The following is a 10,036-nucleotide window of genomic DNA, read 5'->3' as shown; positions in this document are numbered from 1 at the left end:
ATTAATTTGCCATCAAATGAGGAGGATGGAGACTCCTGTCTAAAATGCCATTGTCCTACTAATAAGCAGAAATACAGAGCTTTGTAAAGGAGGCCTTTCAGCTTCAGGCAATTGATTTTCAACTGTAGTTGATGATTCTGATAGCTCCATCTCTCAGGACTAACTGACCCATGTTCAACTGCTGTTCACATGGAACCCTTCTCCACCCTTTGGAAGGGTGCTTGCCTATCTCTGCCAAAGATAATCCCGTGACCTCTGCCCAGGACAGTTTTGCTGAGCCATCTCCTGTAGCACAAAGAATAAAGGATGTTCCTCTACCCCTCCCGACCAGTTGCTTGTGGCAGGGATGCAGGTTTTAGTTCTCCAAAAGGAGTGGGAGATGTTTTAAAGAGACAGAAAATATTTCTTGCCATTTTATCAGGCCATTCCTTCTGTTACACTGTGATGGTCAACCTCATGACTGAGGAGTTTGGAAATTCAAGCACTCCCAGAGGGTGAAATGACTGAGATGGAGAAATGCCCTTATGACCTAATAGTGAAATCACTCCTCCACACCCATGGAGCATGGAGCAACTATGGTGGTGTGGTAAAAGGGTGAAAATGGGGCACAGAGAGGGCAGATGGAAAAAACAATAAAGACAGAATTAAAAGGAATCACCAAAATACCCACAGTTGCGGAGGTCACCACCACTTGCACTTCCCTGATTGGCTTGGTCACTATCACCTAGATAAAATGTGGGGATAGTCAATTTATTCCTGTGCAACTTTGTAAGGCTGTTCCTGGCTAGCCCTAATGAGGATCAGACATGAACAGACAGATTTTAAGGCCCAGCTACCTGGGACAAAACTGGTTCAATGAAACTGTACTGATGCTGAGCCATGTGAGGAGATGCAAAGTGTCCAATGGTAGATGCTGCTTCATCAATATAAATGGATCACATAACAAGTCAAATGCAGCTGCTGCCCATCCCCACTTTGGAAGCCGTTACAAGGGAAAATCTTCTCAAAGCCTTACAGTTAATGATACTTCCATGTAGCAGTCTCCCTTTAATTGCTATATTCTCTCAAAGTGAGAGCTATACATGACTGAAATGTAAAAAATAAATAAATAAACAGCATTTTCAAGAGCACGTTGTTTTTTCGAAGGCTTGATAAACACTTTATACCTTTCAGGTACTAGGAAGAAACATATACTTCTCATGCTATCTTGGGGCACAAATCTATGCTGTTGCTGCTTGAAGGAGCTTTAAGGTCTGGTTTTATTCTAACTACCTCAGGGTAGGTTCTCAACTTTATGGATCCAGTCACTATTATCAATTCTGATGAATGGTGTTAAGTTAGTCAATGATATAAAGCAGTGTCTCTCAGTCTTGGCTACACTTTAGAACCATCTGGAGAACTTCTAAAAGTTCCAACATCCAAATATTACGTCAGACAAACTAAATAGAAGTCTTTAGGAATAGGTCCCAGACATCAGTATTTCGTAGCACTTCCCATCTTATTCCAATGTGTGGCCAAGGTTAATAACCACTGCATTAGAGTAAACATTTCGTAAATCTTAATTTCATTTGAGTTACTGTGGTGAGAAAGATTAGCTAGCAAGATTTCCAGAGATTATCATTTCTCCTTCTTACCCCCTTTTTGGTATGGGCATACATAACAAATACTATCCTTGGAAATCAAAATAAGTTTCACTTTATAGTCAACTTTGTTGGAATGTACATATGTCATAAAACAAGCTTATCAGGCTAAGGTAAAAAAGCATTAGAATAGGAAACTTCTGGCAATATCATATTGAGTTCTTACTTTTGCAGGTCAGCACAGCAGTATAGGACAAATATGAATAAATATTTAAGGAAATGAATGAGTACTGGAAGGCAGAATAAAAGAAAGAATATGAAGTGGTTAACAGCATTTCAATCATAAAAAACCAAAGGGAGACTGTTTTGTTCGGTCTGCGGATAGCTCCCAAAATAAAATGGGATAGGTTCAGGTTCTTCAAAAGACTTGAAATGGCCTTTTGCTCTATTTCAAGCATTTGCCTCAGGCATATTTCTTGGTTCTAAGTGGAATGATACAAACTGAGTACCCACCTTAGAAATTTCTTTGATGTGGAGGCAATTCTTTTTCCCAAGATCTTGTAGTTCTATCCAAGCACTATAAAATAACTACCTCTACTCAGCAGATAGCTTGACTGATAGTTTATCCATTTTGTCATTCAACAAACATTTATTGAGGGACTACTATGTTCTAGGCACTGATGATACAGGAGGAACAAGACAAAATTGCTGCTCTTAGAATTTAGTCTTGTTAAGAGGAATGGACAATAAACAAGTAAACAAATTTTCTTTTCTACTTTTCCTCTTTGGACTTAACACAATTACATACCTGTGTTGACTCTCCTAAGAGACTAAGATCCATTAGGTCTGGTGCCCTGTCTTGTTAACCACTATATCTCCAGTTCTTGGCACAGAGTAGGCCCTTAGTAAATATTTGTTAAATGAAAGGACTCAGGGCAGTAGAAAAGCAAATGGTGGTTTATCACCTTTTTAATTGATGAGTTTTAATTTTTTTAAAATTGTTCATTCTCTTCTGTCTTTGACAATAGCACAATGGTCAAGCAGTCAACAAAGACTTATCTTTGCCTAAACATCTTGGTGTGTAGAAAAGGCATTTATGGAAAAGGAACCAAGATTTTCCTCCATTGTTCTAAAATCACATCTACTAGTACTCATTTCTGAAGGACAATTCCCTGAGCACAGGCAAACTAAAAAGGGCTAAGGCATTTGTTTGAAAGCTTTCCATTGCATTAGATGAAGCCTTTCAAAATTTTAGATACTAGGGGCAGCTGTTAGTAGCTTCTAAGTCTTCATTAAGGAAGTGAGTTAATACCAAAATATATTTCATTATACATTTCAGAATGCACAAATTATTTCTAATTTGGGGGAAGTTACAGCCCCCTATATAACTGAGTTTTTATCTAATGGAACATTTTATCCTTTTACAGACATGTGCCCCCAGAGGAATGTCCATAAAAGCAATTAGGTACTTGCTTGGCTTAGAAGGGACCATGACTCTTCCGGGGAGAAGAGAAGCAAGGCCCATATTCTTGAAACTTAGTGATCTGGCACCAGGACAATTTACCCAGATTACTTTGTGATGGTCATACCACTCAACACAGTGATTCTTTTACTTCTATAGGCTGTCAAAAGCAATGCAATTATAGGTTTAGGAAAAAAACTTACCAAAACCAAACCAAACCAAACCCAGGCTCATTATTCATTTGGTAAACATTAAGGCCTCTCAAGTCATTTGGTTTTTTGTTTGTGGCTAGCAAAAAAGTATGCTGACGAGTTCATTACCTACATAGGATGGGCTGTGAGCACTAAGGAAACAGAACACATTTGGTAGACTTGTAAATGTTTGATTCTTAAAGTTATCCAAACTATAGCCAGATTATTCTTACAGTATGCTAATTTTACCTCATTTGTTCCTCAAATCTTCTTGGTTGCTTCCTATTGCTTATCAGATTAAAATATAAACTCTGGAACTATGGACTTGGAGATACTGCCTAACTTACTGATCTCTTTGCTCCTATTTGTAGTCCCTGTATGCCATTCTTACCTCCAGTTTTCCTCTATTATTTCTTTAAAACTCAATAGCCTTTAAGGACTAAGCTTGAAGTCTGTTTCTCTGTTTATCACAGAATCACCTATTAATCCAGCTCACTTTTGCTCATGCTTCTTTGTGATATATATGGCTGTGTAATGTTTTCACCTTGCATAGAACCATACAACCAGAGAGCACTTAGTCTAGGAGATTTTTTCTGAAGTGCAAAAATTGGTTCAAACATAAGTTCATATATATGTGTGTTTTACGTAGTCTCATATCTGCGTGAACATTTGATCTAGAAGCTGTATTCCTTTTTGTCACAGGGACCAGTCTACCCCAAAGAAGTGGACACCATGAAATGCACACTAAGTTCTTTATTAACTTTATGGAACATGTAGACCAACATTATAGTGACAACAGAAAACTTTTTCAATTTATGAAGTATGCTAGGTTCACTCCTACATATCAGCAGCTCAGTCCTGAGTAAAATGAAGCCTGGATTTCTTGAGAATTTCAAAGATTGTGTAAACCATTATATTTAAGTGAACATGCTCTTTTTAAGATATACTGGCTGAAAATAATGAGAAAATCTTTCCTGGCCGGGTGCGGTGGCTCACACCTGTAATCCTAGCACTCTGGGAGGCCGAGGCGGGTGGATTGTTTGAGTTCAGGGGTTCGAGACCAGCCTGAACAAGAGCGAGACTCTATCTCTACTAAAATTAGAAAGAAATTATATGGACAACTAAAAATATATGTAGAAAAAATTAGCTGGGCATGGTGGCGCATGCCTGTAGTCCCAGCTCGGGAGGCTGAGGCAGAAGGATTGCTTAAGCCCAGGAGTTTGAGGTTGCTATGAGCTAGGCTGATGCCACGGCACTCTAGCCAGGGCAAAAGAGCGAGACTCTGTCTCAAAAAAAAAAAAAAAAAAAGAAAGAAAGAAAGAAATCCTTTCCTTTCCTTTTAAGTTAACTTCATTGAAGAGGCTATGGAGGCACATGTGGAACATTATGAAATAAAATGAGCATAAAATAAGTAAATACATAGGGAGAGTTTAACATATAAGAGTAAAAAAATGGGTAATTTATCTTGTTTAAAAAAAATTAAAGATTCTGTATTCATTTTAAAAACCTAAAATCATGCATATGTTTTAAAATGCTCCTTCCACTAAATAGATGATCTAGAGTCTAAGTGTTCCAGTGCCCACTGGTTGGGCAAATATGAATGCTGCTGTAAGGAAAGTAAATATAAAAACTGCTCCAGGTTGATGAAAAATACCACAGTATTTCTGAAGCATAACTAATTCTAAAAGAATTACATACATGTCAGAGTATACCTGAAGCAACTAGCGAGATGGATTGGAGATGGGATATGTATTTGAGAAATGATTGACTAAACAAAAAGTTGGTTCTTTGAAAAGATAAATAAAATAGACACACCACTGGCTAGACTAACCAAGAGCAGAAAAGAAAAATCTTTAATAACTTCCATCAGGAACATAAAAGGAGAAATCACAACCGAAGCCACAGAGATCCATGATATTATCCATGAATATTACAAAAATCTTTATGCACACAAATTGGAAAATGAGGAGGAAATGGACAAATTTTTAGAAACACACAGCCTTCCCAAGCTCAATCAGGAAGAAATAGAATTCCTGAATAGACCAATATCAAGAACTGAAATTGAAACAGCAATAAAAAACCTTCCCAAAAAGAAAAGCCCTGGTCGAGATGGGTTCACACCTGAATTTTACCATACATACAAAGATGAACTGGTGCCCATCCTACATAAACTATTCTTCAATATTGAGAAGGATGGAATTCTCCCCAACACATTCTACCAAGCCAATATAACATTGATACCAAAACCAGGAAAGGATGCAACAAAAAAAGAAAACTACAGACCAATTTCTCTCATGAACGTAGATGCAAAAATTCTCAATAAAATCCTAGCAAATCGTATCCAAGTGCTGATTAAAAAAATAATTCATCACGACCAAGTAGGCTTCATCCCAGAGATGCAGGGGTGGTTCAACATACGAAAATCTATAAATGTAATTAACCACATAAATAGAAGCAAAAATAAAGACCGTATGATCCTCTCAATAGATGCAGAAAAAGCATTTGACAAAATTCAACACCCTTTTATGATAAAACCACTTAACAACATAGGCATAAATGGGACCTACCTAAAAATAATACAAGCCATATATGACTAACCCACAGCCAACATCATACTGAATGGGGAAAAATTGAAAGCATTCCCACTCAGAACTGGAACCAGACAAGGCTGCCCACTGTCCCCATTACTTTTCAACATAGTATTGGAAGTCCTTGCGAGAGCTATCAGACAAGAGAGCAGAATCAAAGGTGTCCAAATAGGGACAGAAGAGAAAAACTCTCACTCTTCGCTGATGACATGATGTTGTATCTGGAAAACCCCAAGGACTCAACCAAGAGACTCCTAGAATTAATTAACGAATTCAGTAATGTCTCAGGTTACAAAGTCAATACACACAAATCAGAGGCATTCATATATGCCAATACCATTCAATCGGAGAACCAAATTAAGGACTCAATACCTTTCAAAATAGCAACAAAGAAAATAAAATATCTAGGAATATATTTAACTAAAGAGGTAAAGGACCTCTATAAAGAGAACTATGAAACGCTAAGGAAGGAAATTGCAGAACACGTAAATAAGTGGAAATCCATACCATGCTTATGGATTGGAAGAATTAACATTGTTAAAATGTCTATACTACCCAAAGTAATCTATAGATTCAATGCAATTCCTATTAAATTACCAACATCATTTTTCACAGATTTAGAAAAAATAATTATACACTTTGTATGGAAACAGAGAAGACCCCGTATAGCAAAAGCAATCTTAAGCAATAAAAACAAAATGGGAGGTATTGATTTGCCAGACTTCAAACTATACTACAAAGCTGTGGTGCTTAAAACTGCCTGGTATTGGCACAAGGGCAGGGACACAGACCAGTGGAACAGAACAGAAAACCCAAATATAAAACCATCCTCATATAACCATCTAATCTTTGACAAAATAGACAAAAACATACTCTGGGGACAGGAGTCCCTATTCAATAAATGGTGCTGGGAAAACTGGATAGCCACATGTAGAAGACTGAAACAGGACCCACAGATTTCACCTCTCACAAAAATCAAATCACGGTGGATAACAGATTTAAACCTTAAATGGGAAACGATTAGAATTCTAGAAGAAAATGTAGGAAAGACTCTCACAGACATTGGTCTAGGCAAAGAATTTATGAAGAAAACCCCTAAGGCAATCGCAGCAACAACAAAAATAAACGAATGGGACCTGATTAAATTAAAAAGCTTCTGCACAGCCAAAGAAACAGTCACGAAAATAAACAGACAGCCTACAGAATGGGAAAAAATTTTCGCATACTACACATCAGATAAAAGACTGATAACAAGAATCTATTTAGAACTCAGGAAAATCAGCAGGAAAAAATCAAACAATCCTATCAAAAAATGGGCAAAGGACATGAATAGAAATTTTTCAAAAGAAGACATCAGAATGGCCAAAAAACGTATCAAAAAATGCTCAACATCCCTAATCTTCAGGGAAATGCAAATCAAAACCACAATGAGATACCACTTAACTCCGGTGAGAATGGCCTTTATCAAAAAATCCCAAAACAACACATGTTGGCGTGGATGCAGAGAGACAGGAACACTCATACACTGCTGGTGGGAATGCAAACTAGTGCAACCCCTATGGAAAGCAATATGGAGATACCTTAAACAGATACAAGTAGACCTACCATTTGATCCAGCAATTCCATTATTGGGCATATACCCAGAAGAACAAAAGTCATTCTTTAACAAAGACACCTGTACCCGAATGTTTATAGCAGCACAATTCACAATCGCAAAGATGTGGAAACAACCCAAGTGCCCATCAATCCACGAATGGATTAGTAAACTGTGGTATATGTATACCATGGAGTACTACTCAGCTATAAGAAATAATGATGATACGACATCTCTTTGGTTCTCCTGGAGAGAGCTGGAACCCATTATACTAAGTGAAGTATCCACAGAATGGAAAAACAAGCATCACATGTACTCACCAGAAAACTGGTTTCCCTGATCATCACCTAAATGTACATCGGGGAAGGATACCAATTGGATATCAGACTGGGATGGGGGGGTGGGGGGAGGGGATGGGTGTATGCCTACATGACGAGTGCATTGCGCACCCTCTGGGGAATGGTCATGCTTGAAGGTGCAGACCCGGGGAGGTGGGGGGGGAGGGGATCGAGGTATGAATACATGATGAGTGCCAGGCGCACTGTCTGGAGAATGAGAACGGACGCGCTTGGGACTCTGACTTGGGGGGATGGGCAGGACAAGGACAATGTATATGACCTGAACTTATGTACCCCCATGATGAGCTGAAATAAAAAAAAAAAAAAAGAAATGATTGACTATGAATATGTCATCTCCATTTCTAATGAGTCACTTTTCTTGGGTTTCCTTATGTTTTGGGGAAGAATTTTGAGGAAGAACTTGGCTAGATTATGACTCTTGGAGTTCCTGCACAAGGTTTTAGGTGGCATTCACTGCATTAAGTAAAGAGACCCCTTTGACTAGAACAAAAGATGCCCACCGGTGTATAAAAATAACATTTTATGTTGAAAATTCAATTTCCCTTAGGAAATAAAAATTGTATAAGTAACAAAACTAGACTCAGTTAGAAAAACTGTAAAATATATGTACCTTCAAAATCTAGAAGAAACTTTAGTCCTATCTTTTAAATATAGTTATACATGACAAAACAACTTTTCAGTCAATGATGGACCACATATACAACAGTGGTCCCATAAGATTATAATACTATATTTTTACTGTTCTCTTTCTATGTTTAGATATGTTCAGATACACAAATACTTAACATTGTGTTACAATTGCCTACAGTATTCATTACAGTAACATGCTATACAGATTTATAGCCTAGGAGCAACAGGCTATACCATATAGCCTAGGTGTACAGTAGGCTACAACACCTGGGTTTGTGTAAGTACACTCTATGATGCTTGCACAATGACAAAATCATGTATTTCTCAAAATTTATTCCTGTTAAGTGACACATGACTGTATTAACAGAAAACCTTGCTTTTCAAAACCAGATCTGTCCCAAAAAATTCTGGAATGATATAACTTATTTCCTATAAGCAAAATTGAGCAACATGGATTTGCTAACTGTTTAGAGAACTGACATACTTTACCATATTTAACACAAATTTCTGTTGTAGACACAAATAAGGTACTAGAAGAATGTTCATCTAAAACATTTTTAAAAATCTTTTTAAATCCCCTCCAAATTTGAGGTATTCCCCATCTTTTTTTTCAAGTTAAAGTCAGATTTTATTAGAAATTTCCTAAACATTTGTACCCCTGTAAGATGTTGAAATAAAAAAAAAATTAAATGCATATAACTTTTGATCTAGCAATGCCACTTTTAAGAACTTATTCCCCATATTTTTGTGTGTGGTTTCAATTTCATCCCAGCTGTGAAATATTACTTAGGTACCAAGAGGTAATAATTTTAAATACATTTTTTTAAGTTATAGATGGAGAGAAATATACTAGATAGCCAAAGGTAGTGGGGTATCTATTTTCCAGCAGGAAGCTGGATTGCGGGGGGGCTCAAAATAAATTCAAGAAGACGGCTCAATTTTAGTGCACTCTTCAATAAAATTGGCAACAGGATTGAGAAAGAACATAGGGAATAGCTTGTTTTCCCCATTGGTTTCTGTAGATAACTCAGGCTCAAAAATTTCAATAGGATTTGCAGCACCTTCTAGTGGAGAAGAAACATTCAAGGTTATATAATCATGGTCACCTAAATGTGGCAAGACATTTGATGGATTCTTGAGATCATCCAAAAGGAAATCATTAGAATCTTGAAGTCTTTCTCCCAAGTCATTTATTGGCATCTCATCTAACAGGGAAAGCGGGGGATTTTTCATGTATTGTACCACCTGCTTATCTGTGGAAAGACAGCACTTTGTTATACATGATGTGGGAGGAGAGAAGTAAGAAAAAGTATAGTTTGCAAGTTTTATGCTGCTAAATGCATTACAGCACAAGATTAGGGTTGTCCCCTCACTCTTCCAAGTTACACTCTCCAAACTGGTTATAGGAGAGGCATCTTACACTCACCTCTGGTCTTAGAAGCTAGTATCAGCCTTCCATAATATACCCATTATTTCAATCTTTTGGGTTCTTCTATTGAAGACTAAAGATCTGTGATATAATTATGTCAAAATCTGGTTTTGTATTTAAGAATAGCACTAACCACTAGAATACAGATCTTTGCAGGATGTACTTCCCATAAAAATCTAAGGCTGACTGTTGGGGGCTAGGCT

The sequence above is a fragment of the Lemur catta genome, chromosome X, assembly GCF_020740605.2.
Source record: "Lemur catta isolate mLemCat1 chromosome X, mLemCat1.pri, whole genome shotgun sequence".
NCBI classification, from domain to species: domain Eukaryota; kingdom Metazoa; phylum Chordata; class Mammalia; order Primates; family Lemuridae; genus Lemur; species Lemur catta.
Note: the sequence above shows the minus strand (reverse complement) of the source record.